General features: G+C 39.4%; 1 protein-coding gene and 1 long non-coding RNA gene across 4 annotated transcripts in view; one reads left to right on the top strand and one right to left on the bottom strand.

Annotated features, from left to right (window-relative positions):
- Positions 1-15,962, bottom strand: part of LOC126073160 (uncharacterized) — a 44,136-nt gene extending 28,174 nt beyond the window's left edge. For all 3 annotated transcript variants that reach the window (XR_007516672.1, XR_007516673.1, XR_007516674.1), the window contains exons 1-2: positions 15,872-15,962; positions 3,604-15,534 (exon numbers count right to left, since the gene is read on the bottom strand). This is a non-coding gene — a long non-coding RNA (uncharacterized LOC126073160). The remainder of the gene's footprint in view (positions 1-3,603; positions 15,535-15,871) is intronic.
- Positions 15,963-16,105: 143 nt separating this feature from the next.
- JAK1 (Janus kinase 1) overlaps positions 16,106-22,649 on the top strand; it is a 172,694-nt gene continuing 166,150 nt past the window's right edge. Inside the window, exon 1 of the mRNA XM_049879489.1 lies at positions 16,106-16,193. The gene's annotated coding sequence lies outside the window, so the exon portion shown is untranslated. The remainder of the gene's footprint in view (positions 16,194-22,649) is intronic.

Below are 22,649 nucleotides of genomic sequence, written 5' to 3'. Positions count from 1 at the left end.
ATATTTTCACCAGGAATAGAATACTGTGTTAACTTATTTTCTTTCAACCCATTGAAATCATTTTCATGTTATCTGGTTTCCATTGTTGCTATTGAGAAGTCAGCTGTCAGTCTAACTGTTGTTCCTTTTAAGGGTGATCTCTGCTCTAAGGCCCAACCCCAGCCTCGTTTTCTTTGGTATTCATTGGTTTTATTATGCTGAGTCTATGTCTGAATGTCTTTTTCTTTAATTTACTTGGGATTTGTTTGGCTTTTTTAATGTGTGGATTGATGTAATTCATTTTTTCTGGAAAAGTACCATATTTTTTACACAAATAATGCATGCCTTCTACATCTGTTTGCCAACGACACCGTCTCCCCATGAGGTATTTTTGCAAGCATACTATGCTAACTTTTTTTTATAGCAGTATGTTAAAAGAAAAAATGACACAGCAGTGCTTATGAAAATACCTCAAGGAGGGAGGGCACGGTTGGCAAACAAACATAGAAGGCTCGTATTATTTGCATAAAATATGGTATCAGCCATTATTTCTTCTGCTGTATCATCTCTCTCCTCTCCTGATAAAATTCAGATTAACTGTATGTTAAACTTCTTCATTCTGCCTTCCAGGAATCTTAATCCCTCTTTCATACATTCCATTTCTTTGAATTCTTGTACTGATTATGTAAAATTCCTTGTGACCTGAAATTTGTGTTCTCTAATTCTCTTTTCATTTGTGTCTAAGATGCTGTTAAACATATTCACTGGTTTTTGTTTTGTTTTTAATTTCAGTAATTATATTTTTCACTTCTAGAAGTTTTATTTAGTCTTTAAAAAAAATTCTTGGTCACTTTTTATAGTTTCCAGTATCCTGCAAGAAAGAAATATATATTTCTTTAAAAACAATAGGCATAATTGTTTAATAATCTGTATCTGATAATTTCAGAGTCTGAAGTCTTTTTGGTTTTGTTTTTATTTTATCTAACTCTCACAAAAAAAAAAAATCACAGATGGTGTTTATTTCTTTATATGTCCTTAGCTGTTTTTTACTATGTGCTGCTCACTGACTTTGAAAATTATTTGTGAAACTACCTTGAGGCCCAGGATGAAGGTGACTTCTCAGAGTGGATTTGTTTCTTTTTTTTCTTTTTTTTTTTTTTTTTATCTCTAGGGGCTTTACCAGTCTGGCACCAATTTAATTTACATTTATGGCTTGATGGTTTTTTTTTTTTGGACCACCAAGTGTTTATAATTCCAGGCTACAATCTGCAGTGACATCAGTTTGTAATTATAAATTTTCAAGGATGAAATTGTTTCCCCATGTACTGTTCAGCAGTCCCCTATGGGCAGAGATTTGGAGGAAATGTAGCCCTTTGAATTCCCAGCTTTACTGATGGGTTTTTTGTACTTTATTCCTTGGGAAGATAAAAGCTCAAATTGGCTGGACTGGCAAATGCCCTGGGGCCTAAGTGGCTTTGGTACACATTAGATTTTGTCGCTGTAATTCTTTACTGTCTTATTTGTGCTTTGATACTTTTAAGATCTCTTTTTATTCAATGTAGCATTCTTAGTTGTTCCTTTCTGTTGTCAAGAGGCCAGGATGAGCTGCTCCCTGCACAGGTCCCCTATATTTACTGACCACTGAGGTATCACAGGGGCCATTTCTAGTTTTCTGCTGGTGTCTGTTGCTCAAGTTTGTAGTTCGAGTATTTCATAGAATGATCATTTTTGTCCACTTAGTCAGGAGCTGGTGATATGCCTTGGCTGACTGAAACCCATCATGGTTATCACTGGCATTATAGACTTCTCTGAATCTCTGCCACATCCTCCCTTGAACTCTTTCATCTGTTTCTGCTGTGGATTCACCTTTACCTCCCTCATGACAGAACCAATGGCTCTCAAATGAGTCACATTCTGTGTCCTCCATAGGCATTCCAGGAACATCTGAGTCCTTTCCATACCACATAAGAGCTAATGGAGACCCTCGTTTTGTCTGACTTTGCTACTCTGTTCTCTTTCCTTTCCTAGGCCTACCTAATTGTGCTGCTGGATCACCCTGAACAGAGATTTTCTTCTGGAATCCCAAGTGGGGAGTAGGGCAGAAGCCCCCCGACCTTAGCTTTCCCCTCAACCAATATATCACACCTTGAACTTGTTTTGGGGATCAAGAAAACCTCTCACTGCTTGGCTTTCCTGTTTCCTACTTCCTTATTCTCCCTATAACCCACTGTAACAGGAAGAAAATCAAACATTTCACTTCCTCAACATCATATCTTTGCTCATCTTGGTTTGGCAAGCTGCATGGTTATAAGTGGACAAAGTTATCCCACTATACTATGAAAGACACTCTATGATCTAGGCTACCAGGTTCAGCCCTTAATATGCCAATGATACTAAAATGAATATGGAAAATCTTGTCTCTCACACTTTTTTTTTCTTTCTGATTTTCTAAGTAATGCCTTGATCAAAAATCCCATTTTGGATATTAGAAGCTGATTATCAACTTTTTCTTTTCTAATTTCTGCTTTAACAGTTCTAATTCCACCCTCCACACACCACCCTCAGGCAAATTAATGTTTCAGGCCAACTAAGGAAAAGGTAGTATTTATGAAAATTCAAGTTACACACATATACATATTATTTTTTAATCAAAAGCATTTGTATTAGTTACCTATTGCTACGTATCAAGTTACCCCAAAATTTAGTGGCTTAAAATAATGAATATATATTATTTCACAGTTTCTTTTATAGGTCATGAATTTGGAGCAACTCAGCTGGGTTACTCTGACTCAGGGTCTTTTATGAGGTTACAGCCCAGATGAACTCTGGGCTACCATCATCTCAAGGCTCGACTGAGGATAGAGGATCAACTTCCAAGTTCATTCATGTGGCTATTCACAGGAGGCCTTAAATTTTTCCTGGCTGTTGGCTGGAGGCCTCAGTTTCTTACTACAGGGGTCTCTCCTTATGACATAGCAAGTGGCTTCCCTAAGAGAAAGAGAAAAAGAGAGAGAGGGGAAGAGAGAGAAGGAGCAAACAGAGAGTCACAGTGCTTTTGAGACCTAGTCTCTGAAGTCATACTCTTCCACGCTGGCTTTATTCTATTCATTAGAAGCAAGTCACTAAGTCCATCCCAAGCTCAGTGGACAGGGAATTGGACTCCACCTCTTTAAGGGAGTGTCAAAGAAAGTGTGGACATTTTCAATCACCACAGCATTCAAAATCATTTATTGCCAACTTTCTATGTGCCAGAGTGCTAAACTGGGGTGTACCATTGGGGTATAACAACAACAACAAGAAGTAGAGATTCCTTGCATGATAGAGTTCACAGTCCAGTGAGTACATGATCAAGAACATAGGCAATTAAAACACACTAAAATATAGACCCTAATTTTCTCCGTGTGACATGGGGGACAATAGGTGCTTGAGGGTACGCAAGCCAATACATGTCTTTTTTACAACTTGTAGTTTAGCAAAAGTGAGCAAGAGCTGAAACTCAATAGCCAAAATTCCTGACTCAAACTTAGCTCTGCTACTTATTGACTACATGACCATAGGCCAGTAATTCATCCTTTCTGTGCCTCGATTTTCTCATCAGTAAGATGGAAGAACAACAGGACCTACCTCATGGGGTTCTTGTGAGGATTTAATGAGTTGGCTTAAAGGGAAAGCCTTTAAAATTGCCTGGAACACAGGAAGTATTCGTTTTAATCACAGTTGTAAAGTGCAAGCTGCTTCAAAAATGGAAGATGTTATTATTATTCTTCTAATTTCCTTATCCCTGCCCTACTGAAAATGGAATTAATTTCCTTTGTAATTTATTTTTAATGATGAGTTTGTACTTTTTTTCTTTTAAGCATATAACACATGTAGTAAAATGTGGATGTCACTCTTCACCTCCACTCCCACCCAGCCATCAATCCTACTTCCATCCCCAGAGGTAACCACTTTAACAGTTTCATGTATATTCTTTCAGAACTTTTTCTTACCTATTGAAAAGTTATATGTTTTAAAAAATTTATAAATGGAATCACATTATGCATATCATTTTGCTTTTTTACTTGCATTTCTCACTTAACAGATCTTTTCACGTTGTTAAGTATAGCTTGACGTCATTCCTTTTAATGACTACCTAAAATGTTGTAGCTGGATGTACAGTAAAACCTGAGAGCCAGAACTGGACAGGACTGCCTTATTTTCCAGGTCTTGCAATTTTCTGCTTTTGACATGGTGCAGTCACCACTTTGCTGTTGCTCTCTATTTAGTGGAAGATATTTGAGTTTTCATTCTCTGACAGGTTTCCACCTTAAACAGGTTCCAGCTTCTGCAGCTTTTTACTATGCCATAGATTCTTTAACCTGTTCCTCTATTGATGGATATTTAGGTTGTTCTCAATGTTTATTATTATAAACAATTGTGTAATAAGCATTCTTATAAATATGACATTTAAACACTTTCTAACCTTCAAAGATTTCATGAGTGTAAATGTTTTTGATTACAGTTTGTTACACTCATTGAACAAAGCTGGCTGGCAGAGAAAGAAGAATGAGACAGACCTACAGAGAGGAGACAATGATCAGGGTCTGATATTTCCCGAGTTCAGCAACTGGATCTTCTTCCTTCCTGGAACCCAGTTATAATTCTGCCTTGGATTCCACCAGATACTGGGTCTGCTTAAACTTGTTTTACTATTTTCATTCAAAAGAATGAGTTCCAGTGTATCTTCCTTTAAGGCTGAGCCCCAGTAACATCTATTCCTAAATGTTTGCTTGACCACTCCATCCCCTAGCCTGAACCAGCTTGGTTTGACTGTAAAGTCCACTCACTTAGAAATTAAACCAATCACTTTGGTCACTTTGTTTCAAAATCATGATTATGTAACATTATTGGGCAAAGAGAAATTCTAGATAGAGAAATTCTAGCTAAAGAAATTAAAGATTGTTGTTGTTAAGTGCCATCCAGTCAGTCCTGACTCACAATGACCCTATGTACAACAGAACAAAACACTGCCTGGTCCTGTGCCATCTTCACAATCCTTGGTATGTTTGATACCATTGTTGCCGCCACTGTGTCAATCATTGGGGGTCTTCCTCTTTGTCACTCACCATCTACTTTACCAAACATGATGTCCTTCTCCAGGGATGGGTCCCTCCTGATAACATGTCCAAAGTACATTAGACCAAGTCTCACCATCCCTGCTTCTAAGGAGTGTTCTGTCTGTGCTCCTTCCAAGACAGATTTGTTCATTCTTCTGGCAGTCCATGGTATATTCAATATTTTTCACCAACAACATAATTCAAAGGCATCAAATCTTCTTTGGTCTTCCTTATTCATTTTCCAGCTTTCGCATGCATATAAGGCAGCCTTTTGGTTAGCAGCCAAAATGCCATGGCTTGGGTCAGGCACACCTTAGTCCTCAAAGTGACATCTGCTCTTGAACACTTTAAAAATGTCTTTTGCAGCAGATTTTTCCAATGCAATATTGCTGCTTCCATGGGCATTAATTGTGGACCCAAGTAAAATGAAATCCTTTACAACTTCAATCTTTTCTCCATTTATCATGATATTGCTTATTGGTTCAGTTGTGAGGATTTTTGTTTTCTTCAGGTTGAGGTGTAATCCATACTGAAGGCTATAGTCTTTGATCTTCATCAGTAAGTGCTTCATGTCCTCTTCACTTTCAGCAAGCAAGGTTGTGTCATCTGCATATTGCAGGTTGTTAGTGAGTCTATCTCCAATCCTGATGCCAAGTTCTTCTTCATATAGTTCAGCTTCTCAGATTATTTGCTCAGTATTCAGACTGAATATGGTGAATGGATACAATCTTGATGCACTTTTCCTGCTTTTCAACCACATAGTATTCCTTTGTTCTGTCTCTTGGTCTATGTACACATTCCACAAAAACAAAATTAAAACAAACAAACAAAAAAACCAAACCCATTGCCGTTGAGTTGATTCTGACCCATAGGGACCCTATAGGACTGAGTAGAACTGCCCCATAGAGTTTCCAAGTAGCACCTGGTGGATTCAAATTGCTGTCCTTTTGGTTAGCAGCAGTAGCACTTAACCACTATACCACCAGGGTTTCCATGAACACCATTAGTGTTCTGAAATTACCATTTTTTGCAATGTTACTCATAATTTGTAATGATCCACACAGTCAAGTGCCTTTGCATAGTCAAGAAAACACAGGTAAACATCTTTCTGATATTCTCTTCTTTCGGCCAGGATCCATCTGACATCAGCAATGATATCTCTCATTTCATGTTCTCCTCTGAAGCTGGCTTGAATTTCTGGCAGTTCCGTGTTGATGCACTGCTACAACTCTTTTTGAATTATCTTCAGCATAATTTTACTTGCATGTGATACTAATGATATTGTTCGATAATTTCAGCATTCTATTTGAATCACCTTTCTTTGGAATGGGCACAAGAATAGATGTCTTCCAATTGGTTGACCAGGTAGCTGTCTTCCAAATGTCTTGGCATAGACGAGTGAGTGCTTCCAGCACTGCATACACTTGTTGAAGTATCTCAATTGATATTCCACCAATTCCTGCAGCCTTCAATGCTGCTTGGACTTCTTCCTTCAGTACCATAGGTTCTTGATCATATGCTACCTCCTAAAGTGGCTGAACGTCAACCAATTCTTTTCGGTACAGTGACTCTGCATTCCTTCCATCTCTTTTTGATGCTTCCCGAGTTGTTCAATTTTTTGCCCATAAAACCCTTCAGTATTGCAACTGGAGGCTTGAATTTTTTCTTCAGTTCTTTCAGCTTGAGAAATGTTAAGTGTGTTCTTCCCTTTTGGTTTTCTAACTCCAGGTCCTGGCGTATTTCATTACAATGCTTTACTTTGTCTTCTTGAGGCACCCTTTGAAATCTTCTGTTTAGCTGTTTTACTTCATCATTTCTTCCTTTTGCTTTAGCTACTCTATATTAAAGGGCAAGTTTCGGAATCTTTTCTGACATCCGTTTTGGTCTTTTTTTTTTTTTTTTTTTTTCTTTTCCGCCCTTTTTAGGACCCTTTGCTTTCTTCATGTGTAATGTCCAACTTGTCTGGTGTTTGGTCATTAATGTTCAATGCGTCAAATCTATTTTTGAGGTGGTCTCCAAATTCAGATGGGTCCTACGTTGGCTCTTGTGGATTTTTCATTTTCTTCAGCTTCAACTTGAATTTCCATATGAGCAATTGATGGTCTTTTCTGCAGCTGGCATCTAGCCCCCTTGTTCTGACTGATGATATTGAGCTTCTCCGTGGTCTCTTTCCACAGATGTGGTCGATTTGATTCCTGTGTTTTTCATCTGATGGGGTCCATGTATATAGTCGCTATTTATGTTGTTGAAAAAAGGTATTTGTAATGAATAAGTCATTGATCTTGCAAAATTCTATCATGTGATCTCCAATGTTGTTTCCGTCACCAAGGCCACATTTTCCAAAAGCTGATGCTTCTTTTTTGTTTCCAGCTTTTGCAGTAATTATCATCAGTGCATCTTAATTGCGTGTTTGATCAACTTCAGACTGCAGAAGTTGGTAAAAGTGTTCAATTTCTTCATCTTTGGCATTAGTGGTTGGTGCATAAATTTGAATGATAGTCATATTAATTGGTCTTCCTTGTAGGTGTCTGGATATTATTCTATCACCGACAGTGCTGTATTTCAGGATAAATCTTGAAATGTTCTTTTTGATGGTGAATGTGATGCCATTCCTCTTCAATGTGTCATTCCTAGCTTAGTAGACCATATGATCGTCCGATTTGAAATGGCTAATACCAGTCCATTGCAGCTCACTAATGCTTAGGATATCGATCTTCAAACATTCCATTTCATTTTTGACAACTTCCAATTTTCCTTGATCCATACTTTGTACATCCCTTTTTCCGATTATTAATCATTCTGATTATTAATGGATGTTTGCAGCTGTTTCTTCTCATTTTGAGTCATGCTGTATCAGCAAATGAAGGTCCCAAAAGGTTTACTCCACCCATGTCATTAAGGTCAACTCTACTTTAAGGAGGCAGCTCTTCCCCAGTTGTATTTTGAGTGACTTCCAACCCGGGGGGCTCATCTTCTGGTACTATATCAGACAAGTCTGTCTTCATCTAGAAGCTTGGCTGAAACCTGTCCACCATGCGTGTGATGGTTAACATTGTGTGTCAACTTGGCTAGGCCATGATTCTCAGTGTTTTGGCAGTAGTATAGTGTTGTGATCACTTCCCCCTTGAAATACAATATGTGATCATTCCCATGTGTGAGTAACCAATCAGTTGAAAGGGAGTTTCCTTGGGCAGGTGGTCTGCATCTAATGTTAAGTGGACATTCTAGCAAGGCTTGGAGATTCTTTGCTTGTGATTGATCCTGCAGCTGGATCCTGTGTGTCCGACCCCCAATTCTTGGAACTTGAGCTAGCAGGTTGCCTGTGATCTTGCCTGCCGATCTTGGGATTCATTGATCTTCACAGCCTGTGAGCAAGAGCTCTGCTCTCTGACCTGCTGATCTTGGGTTTGCCAGCCCCTGCAGCTGCGTGAATCAGGAGAGGCCTCTATTCTGACCTAAGGACTTGGAACATTTAAGCCTCTACAACCATGTAGGCCATTTCCTTGATATAAATCTCTCTACAAATATATTTACACACTTCACTGGTTTTGCTTCTCTGAGAACCCAGCCTAAGACAATGGGTGACCCTGCTGATACTTGAAATACTGGTGGCATAGCTTCCAGCATCACAGCTACATACAAGCCACCACAGTACGACAAACTGAGAGACGAGTGGTAGAATTAAATATCAATATTTTTAGTGTTTTAAAAGTTAATCATCTTGGATGGAACTTTCTACAGCTGGTGATAAAAATTCCTAATTTATTAAACTAAATGGATTTCTACTTAATCATTTATTGATGATCCAATGTAAACATTTTGTAGATCAAACATTTTACACACAGAGCATAATTCAGTGAGTCTACAGGTTCAACTAACTTATTTTACTTTAAAACAGAATAAAATGAGAAAAATATGACACTCTTTGAGAAAGGAAAATATGACACCAGATATGAGTCCTCCTGTAAGAATGGAAACTGTTTTAATTAAAGAAAAGCTATGAAGCTTTTCTAGCTAGAGGTAAAAGTACTTTGAAAATTCAGATGCTGTACTATATAAAATATCTTAGTCTGTGCAGATGACAAAACTAAGTTTATGACTTAGTAAACTACTCAGAGTGCCTTAAAATGATAAAGCAATTAAGTTGCCAAATAAGATTTAATTTTACCAAGCTCAACTCTCCATCACACACACACACACACATGAATTTTCTGTTGTTTCTTCACACTCCTGTACAGAGAGAAAATCTCTATCACTACAGAGCCCACATTCACTGTTTATCTCTTTATCTCTACGTTAGAATGGACATCAAGGTTCGTAAGACAGCTTTAATTGTGAGATGTCCTAAAACAGGTGTAGCTGGAGTCAGCCCAGGAGAGTTGATAAGTTATATTTACTTCTAAACTTACAATGATCTTATTTTGTTTGGTTTGGGTTAGAGCTAAGCCCCTCCTTTCCAATTAAAAACCTCCAGTGTAACTTTTTGTTTTGTTTTTAATTGAATAGGATTTTAAAAATTGATTATACTCACTGACAAATGTATGAGACATAAATGTACATGTTAAAGAATAAAAATTAAGTCAGTGCTCTGTGTAGCCTCTTGGAAGTTAAGAAGTAAAACATTGACAGAAGTTCCCTGTGTGGGCCTCCGCAATCACTCACCCTTCCCTACACCGTTGAGGGATCACTGTCCTGACTTGGAGTATCATTTCCTTGGTTTTCTTTAGCTTTACCACCTGTGTGCACTCCTAAACAAAGCAGTGTTTAGTTTTGTCTGTTTTGAATTTAGTATAAATGGAATCATTTGCATATTTTTTCTGTGACTTTCATCTTTCAGTATTGTGTCTGAGTGTCATCTATGTTGATACATCTAACTGTTAGTTTGTTATTTTCACTACTGGTTAATATTCCCTTTTATAAATATACAATAATTATATATTCTATACTTGACATTTTGATTGCTTCCAGTTTTTTAATTGTTATGAACAATGCTACTGTGAACATTCCTGCATGTGTGTCCTAGTGCAAGAGTTCTCTAGAGTATATAACTGGGAGCAGAATTGCAGAGTCATAGGATATGTATGTTGTCCAGTCCAGGTGGTGGTGCAGTGGTCAAGAGAGTGGCTGCTAATCCAAAAGGCTGGCAGTTCAAATTCACCAGCCGCTCCTTGGAAACCCTATGGGACAGTTGTACCCTGTCCTATACAGTTGCTATGAGTCAGAATCAACTTGACAGCAACGGTTTTGTTTTTTTGTTTTTGTTTTTTTGGTTAATCTTATTAAACTCTCTTATGAATTTTTATCATTTATACGCTCTCAGATTTTCTACATATACAATCAAATCATTTGCAGTTTTGTCATTTCCAGTGAGTGCGCGTGTGTGTTTCCCACATTAATGCACTGGCTAGACCCTCCAGTATAATGTTGAGTTGTTGTTAGGTGCTGTCGAGTCGGTTCCGACTCATAGCGACCCTATGCGCAACTGAAGGAAACACTGCCCAGTCCTTTGCCAACCTCACAGTTGTTGCTATGTTTGAACCCATTGTTGCAGCCACTGTGTCAATCCATCTTGTTGAGGGTTTTCCTCTTTTTTGCCGACCCTCTACTTTACCAAGCATGATGTCCTTCTCCAGGGACTGATCCCTCTGATAACATGGCCAAAGTATGTAAGACGTAGGCTCTCCATCCTTGCTTCTGAGGAGCATTCTGGCTATACTTCTTCCAAGGCAGATTTGTTCGTTCTTTTGGCAGTCCATGATATATTCAATATTCTTCGCCAGCACAATTCGAAAGCAACAATTCTTCTTTGGTCTTCCTTATTCATTGTCCAGCTTTCACATGCGTATGAGGCAACTGAAAACACCATGGCTTGAGTCAGGGTCACCTTAGTCCTTAAAGTGACATCTTTGCTTTTCAACACTTTAAAGAGGTCTTTTGCAACCAATTTGCTCAATGCAATGCGTCTTTTGATATCTTGACTTCTGTTCCATGGGTGTTGATTGTGGATCCAAGTAAAATGAAATCCTTGGCAACCTCCACCTCCTCTCCCTTTGTCTTGATGTTGCTTATTGGTCCAGTCGTGAGGATTTTTGTATTCTTTACGTTGAGGTGTAATTCATACTGAAGGCCGTGGTCTTTGAACAGAAATTGTTATATTAGCCAGCCTATCTTGTTTTTGATCTCAAATCAAATGATTTCAGGATCTCACCATGATGCATAATATTTTCTGCAGCCTTTTTTTCCCCTCTGAAATTAGTGAGACGAGCATATGGTTTTTCTCCTTTTGTCTGTTAATATGGTTAATTACATTAATTTGCTTTTTAATGTTGAGCAAACTTTCATTCTTGAGATAAATCAAACTCGGTCATGTATTTTAGTATCTGTGTTAATGAGTGATATTGGCCTGCTCTTTTCCTTTCTTGTATTCATTATCCTTGTCAAGTTATAGCTGGGTTATAATAACCTCATAAAATAGGTTACAGAGGATACCCACTTCTTCTATTTTCTCAAACAGTTTGTGTGAGATTGGAATTATTTGTTTCTACATTGGTTTTAATAAATTGGTTCAGACTGTCTCTAAACATCTGTGTCAAGTACTTTAATATATATTATCTTATTTAGTGTATTTAATTGTTCAATCTGGGGACTAAAAGGGGACTGAAGCCAAAATAGGTTATCTAACTGCCTAAAGATTACATAGCTACTAAGTGGCAGGCCAGAACTTGAATCAAGACTTCCTGACTCTGACTTCAGTTGTTCACTGTATGACACCAGATTTTTAGTAATGCTCTCAAGAATTATTGATATCTTGGCTGTTGTGCTTTTAAATTCCTTCAAACTTTTTTTTTCATGGTGTTTGTCTCTTCCTTTGATGTTATTTCTTGCTGCTGACACTTTTCTCCCTTCTTTTTGTTGCTCCGATATTTCTTTATGTCATTTCTAATATGTTTTACTCCCAGAAACAATCATAGGTTACTATTTTGTAACCTAATAGTAAATATGCTCTGAGTGTCTGAGAGATAATCCTAGAAGTAAAGTGTATGAGCATCATAACATCTATTTCAGATGCTCAGAGCTTCTGTCATTCTTTGTGCTCCTCTGGGTCCTAAAGATTTCAGGTTGCCAGATTGTTAATTATCTTTCCATGTATGTGTCCTACACTTTGCTACTCAAAGCGTGGTCCATGGACTAGCAAAATTCACATCTTCTGGGAGCATGTTAGCAGCAAAGCAAAATTTCAGGCCCCACCCCAGAACTAATGAATCAGAATCTGCAGTTTAACAAGATCCCAGGTAAGTCGTATACACATTAAAGTTTGAGAAGCACTGGCCTATATCATTAAAAAAAAAATAGGTTAAAAAATCTTTAAGAGTTTCTTATACCTTTTCACATCTCCAGTTGGAAGCACAATGTCTTACAGAAAAGCAGGTACTCATGAAATGAAGGCGATTATGATTTGTAAAACATAGGCCAGAAACTCCATATATTGTTTAATGTCAATAGGCCTCAGTTTCTCATCTATAAAATGAAAGGTTATAATTTAAAAATTTCCTCTAATGACCCAGTCAATTCCAAAATGCCATGACACTAATGGCAGTGATAAATAGTAATTTATAGTTAAAGTATAGAGCCCTAGTGGTGCAATAGTTAAGAGGTCAGGCTGCTAACCAAAAGGTTGGCCGTTCAAATTCACCAGCTGCTCCTTAGAAACCCTCTGGGGCAGTTCTACTCTGTCCTGTAGGATTGCTATGAGTTGGAATGAACTCATTGGCAGTGGGTATAGTTAAAATATTATTTCTACTAAGAAGTAATGATAATAATAATTTGAATTGTGCTGAGATATTTTCTTTGCAAAAAATTTTCAGCACCAATTATGTAATGGTGTTAAATGAAATATGTAATATATTAAAAAGTATCAGCTGCATCCAAATAGATTGCTATTCTTAAAATCTGACTTGGGAAAAGATGGATTAAAAAAAGAAAAAGTTTCTTTTCCTCAAGCAGCAAAGGTGCAATAACAGGGGCCAACAAACTGTGTTAGAGCCGGTATAATAGCAAATTAGAAACCACAATATGGGTAAAATATATGAGATAATGTTTTGATTTCAGGGGCATCATGTTAAATTTTGAAAGCAGAACTAATATATTCTACCTAGCTGCCTAGACTTTCAAAATTATCTAGCAATTTATATTCATTCCCACCTTGAAAATTCCAAAGGTAGAGAAGGGATAGGAGACAGCAGAGTTAGAGGACTGCCCCATTTCAGAGAGTATCTAGCAAACCTAAAAATGAGACATTTCATAATTGGATGTGCTGCTGTGTCCATCATTGGAAAACCCAGCATCTTCTTTGTTAAGAACTTGTACTTGAATAAGAACTTGAATTTTTATTCTTATACTGCATCCTAATCATCACTGTAGAAACCATTGTTCGCAGCCCACAAAAGAATCAAGTTTTACTCATGATTACCACTTACAGTTTTGATTCCTTTGATCTTCACATCTACTTGTTTGATGGTTCTGGTCCCTAAATTAGACATTTGGTATTGTTGGTCAGCCTTGAAACTTCAAAGACAACAAGCTGCCCATCCATCTGCAACACTGTTGTTAACGTCCCTTGTGTTCTCAGATTGCAGACTGTCTGTTCTGAAAGATGAATGACCAATCTATTCTAAGCCTGAGTAAAATAACTGACTAGTCTTAGGGCAACCATGACAGCCACTCATGAGTCTAACCGTGCCTATGCAGAATGCCAAACACCATACTTAAAAAGTAAGTTTAGTGGGGACTTGGTATATTCCACACCATCTTGGAGAAGCACCGTTTTGCTTGTTTGTTTTGTATTGGCTGCGGGGTTTGTGTGTGTGTGCATACCGGGAATAAGAAATGAAATGCCTTACTAATATCTTACATTGGCTTTGCTGAATTTAGCCTTTGCATACTGTATGTATTGGCTTTGGGAGGTTTTGCTTACCTGATCATCTGCAGTGAACAATGTCACATTTTTTCACCACATCAAAGATTCTGCTTCTAGGTATGGCTGGCATCTCTGTTTCCCAACTCCATAGTACCTTTCTAAAGAATCAAGCCTCTTTTCAAATTTACAATCCCTGACAGGGGCAGATGACCAAGTAAGCATGTGAAACCCCTGAGAAACTGTTCACTACATTGGATAATCCGCCCCTTTTGCAATCATCCCGCGCCTATGGAGAGTAGGTGGGCCAGTGGACTAGGGGACAACCCAGTCACCCAAAGAAATCCAAACGTAAAGGCCGCCTGGGGTCACGGCGGGACGCACAACCACTCAATTTCTAAGCTGGGAAAACTTAAGAAACTCGCTTGGGCTCCACCAGGGTCACGCAGCAGTTCCATGGCAGGAATTGTGCAATGGGGCAAGTCGGACAGGCGTGCGGGGGAGGGGTGTGCAAAGAACCAGGGGAGGCTTCTACAGTGCCAACTTTTTTTTCTTTTAGATAAGGGCGTTCTGCCTGGCTCCAAGTCAAGGCCAAGAAAGCGTCGCTTCTCTACAGGGGCCAGGGTCGGGGAGGTGTTTTAATACCAATATCATCTCTTCTGTTGACCCAAGACTAGCACCACTGCGCTTCCTCCAAATCCTCGAGGGGTGGCCGGCGAAGAGGGGTCCGAGTACGTGCGGGCACCGCGCAGCAGGACGCAGACTGGCCACCTGGATCGCGGCTAGGAACCCGGGCTCGCGGGGCTTCGCGACAGAGACTCAGACTTTCGGTAAGGGCACCGGGGCTTCCTGCTGCGCGGCTCCCCCGCCCCCGCCATTCCGCCTCACACTTTCGGACGGTGACGCAGCTGGGCCGGCTACGCTGAAGTCTGCACGGAAACCCGGAACCTCCTGGGCCGCCGGCCACCTCCTTCCCTCCTCCGCTGGGGCCCCTGGCGAGCGCCGCCCTTCCGCGCCTGGGGAGGGGCGCGCTGGGCTCCGGAGCCCCACGCTCCAGGGAGTAGGCGACTGAGTGTCAAGGAAGGAGCGAAGACTTGGGAAACGTTACAAGAGTTAACGTTACTGAGCAGTCTCTGTGCAGGCGCGGTGATAAACCTTTGGTCATATTTATTACTCATGGTGTCCTTATAGTTGTGACGTACGTACTATTTTTAATTCCACTTAACCCGTTACAGTCAATTTTGTCTCGTAGCGACTCTACAGGACAGAGTAGAACTGCCTAGAGGTGAGGAAACATGCTCAGAAAAGATAAGCTATTACTGACTTGCAGTCAAGCAAAAAGCAGAGACCTGCCTATCAAATCTAGGTTTGTCTTGACACAGCTATATCGCACTTCCCTTGGTTCAGCCGCTTTAAGACTTTCATTCCAGGGAGCAGGAAACAGTTAACAGGTGGGAAAGGTGAGCCGCGCTCTGGGGCCCCTCTGCCCGGGGAGGCGGGGACATTGGCTTCTGGCTGGTGCTCTCACTCATTTGCCGAAATGTACTGTAAAAAAAAAAAAAAAACTTTCATTGTGCGTCGAGAGGTGAAAGAGGTTGGGAAGTATTCTGCAGACCTCTGTGTGCCTCTGTTTTCCATCTGTACATTGGGATCACGGGCACCTATCATAAGGGTTTGCTGGAGGATTAAATGAGACTCTGTTTACATGGGTGCTAGCACCCCGGGTCTCTCAATAAATGTTAGTAAATGGTAACTCTCTCTTCCTTTTGCAGCGCTCCCAGGAACATCTGTGCACTCACCCTCCTTACCACTGGAAAGGAGACCTGCACAGTCATTCTAGGTCAACACCCTCTCTCGCAGATGAGAAATTTAATCTACTCACCGAGAAAATACTTAGCTCCCACAGCCATCTAGTTAGTGACAGACACGAAGACAGGAGCCCTGTTTACTGGTCACATGCAAAGGCTCGTGCCTTCTCACCCTCCTTCAGAAGCTTCAGACCAGCTTTGAGGCCCGAATGTGACTCCCCCGGAGACCTGAGAGCGGTGGTGTGGGCGGGGACCTCCGGGAAGACGAACAGCGGAAGTCCAGTCACGGCTGTCGCGGCCTTCCTGCGCTCCTGGAGAGGGGGACCCCGCGAGTCGGGCCCTGGGCCGGTCCTACAGGCCTGAACTTCCCCGTAGGCGGAAACTCGGCCCCTTCTGGTAACTTGCAGACTAACTGCAACCTAGTAAAAGATAAAAACGTGTGCGTGTGTAGTTCGGACTGTGATTTGTCCCAGTAAGCGTAGATTAAGGTAAGAAGGAATATGTTGGTTTTAGGATTCTTTCCCTGTTGGAACAGCCTTTCCATGGCAAATCATTTCACAGTAAGCACAGAATTTTCAGGGAAGCTAGTCTTGGAAAGTGAAATAGCCTAATGGAAGTTTTCTAACATCATGGAATCTTGAGAATTATCCACTCCAAATGTAAGGGTTTTAACGGTCACTGCTCGCTAAAGGAGCTGCTTTTCATTCCAAGGCTCTGTGAAATGGGGTTAAAATACCTGGACAGCTCTCTCCCTTGGACCCTCTGGAATGATGGTAATGTGAAAGGTTTCTTAGTAGAGTTGGAGTTCCAAAGGGAAATAGGGGCATGAAAGGACAGAGCTCTCTCCTTTAAAAACAAAAGGGCCCTTTAAAAAAAAATCACAAAAATATTTATTATTCATTGTAAAAAAGTTAGGTTTTTCAGGAGCAGAAAGAAGAAAAAACAAAACAAAGTCTCAGAGAGAGAGAGAGCCCTGGTGCAATGTTTAAGAGATTGGCTCTTAACCAAAAGGTTGGTAGTTTGAATCCATCAGCTGCTCCTTGGAAACCCTATGGGGCAGTTCTACCCTGTCCTATAGGGTCACTATGAGTTGGAATGGATTCGATGACAATGGTTTTTTTTTTTTAATACGTGTGTGTGTGTGTATATATATATATAAAATCAACTATGCACAATGCTTTGTAACCTTATTCCCACACCTAAAACATCATGGCATACTACTATTTCCAGGGCATGTTTTTAAATGGCTATTTAGTATTCCAGTGTATACGTATTTAACCAAACCCCTATTGAAAGGCTTAAACTTGTGTCTGAAATTTTGCTGTTTTGGGCACTGTCTTTCATAGACCCAAAAAGTCATTCCTTGGGAGATAAAAACAGGTTAGGAAAATTTGCAAAGGAAATATCCCAAAAGCATTTTGAAGTGAAAACTGCAAAGACTCAGTCAAATTCACTGATAATAACTACCATGTCCTTTGCACTTAAGAGAGTGCTATAGTTATCATTAGTGTGGTTGGTCATGAAAAACCTCTATTTCTCTTTTTTAAAGAGAATGGCCTTAATACTGGTGCATGCCCAGAGATTACTCAAGTTTCCTAACAAGAAAACAAATCTGAGATTCCCAGTAAGTCTAAAAACATTAGTATGTGTAAGCCCTTTGTAAACTATCAAGTGGTATTCAATGAAATAGATATTTCTAGAAAGTGGTTTAATTAAAAAAAAACTTGTACTTAGAGACAAGGGGTCAAAAACTCAAATGCCTACAGTGACCATGTAGGTAATGACTTGAAACAATTCTGAAAAATTCTCAGCTATTATCCCTTTGAATATTTCCTCTCCTTCGTTTTCTCTATCTCCTTTGAGAATTCTGAGTATGTGTATATTAAAAACCTCCTAATTCTATCATCTAAGTCTCATAATCTCTGTTTCATATTTTGTATCTCTTTTACTCTCTGGGCTGCATTTAGCATTATTTTTGGGAATCTGTGTTCCAGTTCACTAATTCTTTCTTCAGTTGTATTGAATCCCCTTTTGAACTTGTTTATTGAGTTTTTTTTTTCCTATTACTTTTTCATTCTTAGAAGTTCTATTTGTGGGCTGAATTAACATTAAACATTCTTATTTTATATTCTGTATCTTGTCATTCCATATCTGAACATTTTGCAGGTCTCAATTTTGCCGTCTGCTGCTGCTGGCTTTTACTCATTGTGCCTTGTTTACTTGTGTGTTTTGAGGATTTTTACTCTAAGCTCATATTCTTTGGGGTTTTATTTGTAGAAATTATTTGAGGCATAGACTGAAGTTGTGTTCATCCAGAGATTGTGTTTACTTTTACTGGTTGCCTGGAGTCACCACTTACCCAGGACCAAATTAATATCTCTGCTTGTTTGTTTTTGTTTATCTGGTTTCATTTTGTTTTTAACTACGTAAATAAGGTGAATTGGGCTGCAAACCTATGTGTGTGGGGGTATCAGCTTGTGGATATAAATTATCAGAAAAGAGTGCTATATCTTTTTCCTTTTCTTCCAAGTGCCAAGTCATGTTGGGCAAGTTTCCTTATTGTCTCTTTCTTTGCAGCAGGTTTCTTTCCTGTGCATCCTTATACTGAAAGTGTAGCCCACTTTGGGTTTGCATCTTTATTAGATTTCCTCATCTTTGGTGGGCTTTAGCTTGAATGGATTTCTAAGAACCCAGTATTCTTACATCTCCAGATTTCTCAGGAGAAGCTTGATTTTTATGTTAAATTGTTGTTGTTATTGTTGTTAGGTGCCGTCGAGTCAGTTCTGACTCATAGCGACCCTATGCACAACAGAACGAGACACTGCCCGGTCCTGAGCCATCCTTACAATCATTGTTATGTTTGAGCTCATTGTTGTAGCCACTGTGTCAATCCACCTCCTCAAGGGTCTTCCCCTTTTCCTCTGACCCTGTACTTTGCCAAGCATGATGTCCTTCTCCAGAGACTGATCCCTCCTGACAACACGTTCAAAGTATGTAAGACACAGTCTTCCCATCCTTGCTTCTAAGGAGCATTCTGGTTGTACTTCTTCCAAGGCAGATTTGTTTATTCTTTTGGCAGTCCATGGTATATTCAATTTTCTTCACCAACGGCACAATTCAAAGGTGTAAATTCTTTTTTGGTCTTCCTTATTCATTGTCCAGTTTTCACATGCGTATGATGTGATTGAAAATACTATGGCTTGGGTCTGGTGCACCTTAGTCTTCAAGGTGACATCTTTGCTCTTCAATACTTGAAAGAGGTCCTTTGCAGCAGATTTACCCAATGCAATGCATCTTTTGATTTCTTGACTGCTGCTTCTATGGCTGTTGATTGTGGATCCAAGTAAAATGAAATCCTTGACAATTTCAATCTTTTCTCTGTTTATCATGATGGTGCTCATTGGTCCAGTTGTGAGGATTTTTGTTTTCTTCATGTTGAGGTGTAATCCGTACTGAAGGCTGTGGTCTTTGATTTTCATTAGTAAGTGCTTCAAGTCCTCTTCACTTTCAGCAAGCAAGGTTGTGTCATCTGCATAACGCAGGTTGTTAATGAGTCTTCCTTCAATCCTGATGCTCCCTTCATCTTCATATAGTCCAGCTTCCCTGATTATTTGCTCAGCTTACAGATTGAATAGGTATGGTGAAAGAATACAACCCTGATGCACACCTTTCCTGACTTTAAACCAATCAGTATCCCCTCGTTCTGTCCGAACAACTGCCTCTTAATCTATGTAAAGGTTCCTCATGAGCACAATTAAGTGTTATGGAATTCCCATTCTTCACAATGTTATCCACAATTTGTTATGATCCACACAGTCAAATGCCTTTGCATAGTCAATAAAACACAGGTAAACATCCTTCTGGTATTCTCTGCTTTCAGCCAGGATCCATCTGACATCAGCAATGATATCCCTGGTTCCACGTCCTCTTCTGAAACTGGCCTGAATTTCTGGCAGTTCCCTGTCGATATACTGCTGCAGCCGTTTTTGAATGATCTTCAGCAAAATTTTGCTTGTGTGTGATATTAATGATATTGTTCTAAAATTTCCACATTCGGTTGGATCACCTTTCTTGGGAATAGGCATAAATATGGATCCCTTCCAGTTGGTTGGCCAGGAAGCTGTCTTCCATATTTCTTGGCATAGAACTCATATGTATTGTATATCTATGATACAGGAAGCATTCCGTAGAATGCATCTGTTTGATTCAGTCACCACAGATTTGAAGAGAAAAGTCCAATTTTAGGTTTCTGCATCTTTCTCCATAAATAGAAATTTACTTGCCAGATCCTGTGTCTAGATTTTTGGTTCAGAAAATATGGTCTTTGTATTTATAATACAAGGAATATAGGTCATAGTCTCTGCCTTCAAACATTTTTACTCTATGCAGGATAGAATGTGCAAGATGGATTGTAGCATCAAGAGATCGAAAGAAGGAAGAGCAACTAGGAAATCAGTGCTTTAGCCTGGGTCTGCTTTTGTTGTTTTTACGTAGTGCTGAGTTTGCCCCTGACTCATGGTGACCCCATTCACAATGAAACACAACAGAAAGACTGGGCCGCCTCATGATTGGTTGTGGATGGGACCCGTTGTGATCCGTAGGGTTTTCGTTGGCTGATATTTCAAAAGTAGATCGCCACGCTTTTCTTTCTAGTCTGTCTTAGTTCAGAAGCTCCACTGAAACATGTTCAGCATCATTAACAACACACAAGCCTCCACTGGTAGCAGTCTGGTCTTCCAGACCCAGGTCAGCTTTGAAGGGGCCTTAATTAGGGTGGGCATGATGAGACTGGAAGGAAGGTGACAGGTTGATGAAAAAGTGATAGGTTGATAACTGAATGAATGTGGTAAAGAATTAGAGAGAAATGATATATAGTATGTATGTCATTGGTAAAATTCTAATCAGACATCATGTTTTATGAATATTCAAAGGCTGTCTTCAATGATTATTTTGGAGGAAAGAAAAAGAAAAGCCCAATGTAACTTTTTTTTTTTTCTTCTTCTAAACCAAAGGCAATGTGAAAGATTTTGTAATTTGTAAAGAGCTCAACAAATGTAATCAAGTTTTATTTATGTAACAGGAAGAAGGGGAAAAAGTTCAAGTGTTAGGGGAAATATTTTGGCTGACACGTTCAGGTACATTATCCTCTTCTAATACCTTCTCATCATTAAGGAATTACCTTCCTCTTTTAATAAACGTTAAATACTTGTGCACAGGCACGTCACGATTTTGAAGTATCTCTTAGATTTTTCATGTTGGAAGGCTTCATTGAAATAGACTGTCAGTATTCTCCTAACTCATTGCTATTAGTTCTGCGTATGGAATTTCACCGGCGTCTGATTGTTTGAAGAGGCTATAGGGAAACTGATGACATTAAGTAAGATAGATTATGGATCACATTCAATTCTCATGTCTCTGTGGACCTAGCAGACATAACTCCCATTATTGCTAATGGGAGTTTGGAGCATACGCCTTTGTGTGTTTAGACTTTACCACTAAGAATCTATCAATCTCCTAACCTTGTGATAGGTGGCTAATAGGCTTTAACTTCAGATGTAATTGGGTAATTCTTTAGGACAACAGTATGATTCTAAATGATTAGCACCCAACAAATTTCCCCCTCAATTTTGCACTCTTCAAGCAGCAGAATGAAGGAGAATTTGTCAACAGCCTAGAATAAAGACAACACTATAGGAGAATTACGCTGTTTATGTAGGCTCAGGACACAATGCACGAACCCAGGCAGGGTTGTTTGCTCACCACTTTAGAAATTATCAAGCACCTTTAAATGTTTTGATTTGAACCTCAGTGCAACTCTGCCCTAAAAGTAGGTTGGACAGATCTATTATTCCAATATAGAGTCGGTGACTGGGGAACAGGGCCTCTAGAATGAATGAGAATAAAGACTAGAACATAGATCTTAGACTAGAACCTAGAACTAGAACAAGCCCAGGGCTATTTTTCAGGGCCTCAAATTGCTTCTCAGCCTTGCAATTTAACAAGTGTTCCTTGAGGGCCCATTATATGTGTGGCTCCCTCAGACTCTGAGGGCGGCAGGAGTGCACACTATCGCCACTTCTCTCAAAGAGTTTATCTTATGGAAGCTTGTGTACCTGTGAAATGACTAGGGCATGGATTATATTTTCGCCCAGTATTTTAAGAGTATAGAGAAAGGAGAAATCATCAGGAGCTGTTCATTTGGGAAAACTTCACTGGAAAAGGCTGTGGGTGTTTTTGGATGCTCAGTAACAAATAAGGCAACTAAGAAACTAACTACCTCATCTGCTCAGTGTCAGGCACTAATGCTGTTGTCCCTCATACCTTCGCTCATTTAAACCTCACCATACTCCTCTGAGGCAGGCATTTTAATCTCTGCTTTACAGATGACGAAACAGATGCTCAGAAACGAGGAGGGCGTGTCTAAGACACATGGTTAAGGTTCGAACATGAGACTGTAGTGCCCAGCTCTTAACCACTACTATGCACAATTTTATATTAAGTAAAATTTTTATTAAAATATTTTATTGTGTTTCCGGTGAAAGTTTACACAGAAAATTAGGTTCTCATTTAACAATTTTTACACAATTTGTTCAGTGATATTGGTTACATTTTTCACAGTGTGTCAACTTTCTCATTATTTCTGTTCTGGTTGTTTCATTTCCAATAATCTAGCTTCCCTGCCCCCTTGTCTTCTCATCTTTGCTTTTGAGTAAATGTTGACCGTTAGGTCTCAAATAGATGATTTTTTAAAGAAGCACAGTGCTCACGGACGATATTGTTTATTTCATGAACCGATTTGTTATTTAGCTGAAAAATGACCTTATAGAATAGTTTTGGTTTAAAGTGTATCTC

This window comes from Elephas maximus, chromosome 3 (genome assembly GCF_024166365.1).
Source record: "Elephas maximus indicus isolate mEleMax1 chromosome 3, mEleMax1 primary haplotype, whole genome shotgun sequence".
Lineage (NCBI taxonomy): Eukaryota > Metazoa > Chordata > Mammalia > Proboscidea > Elephantidae > Elephas > Elephas maximus.
The sequence above is the reverse complement of the archived record's forward strand: the minus strand, read 5'-3'. Positions and strand labels throughout refer to the sequence as shown.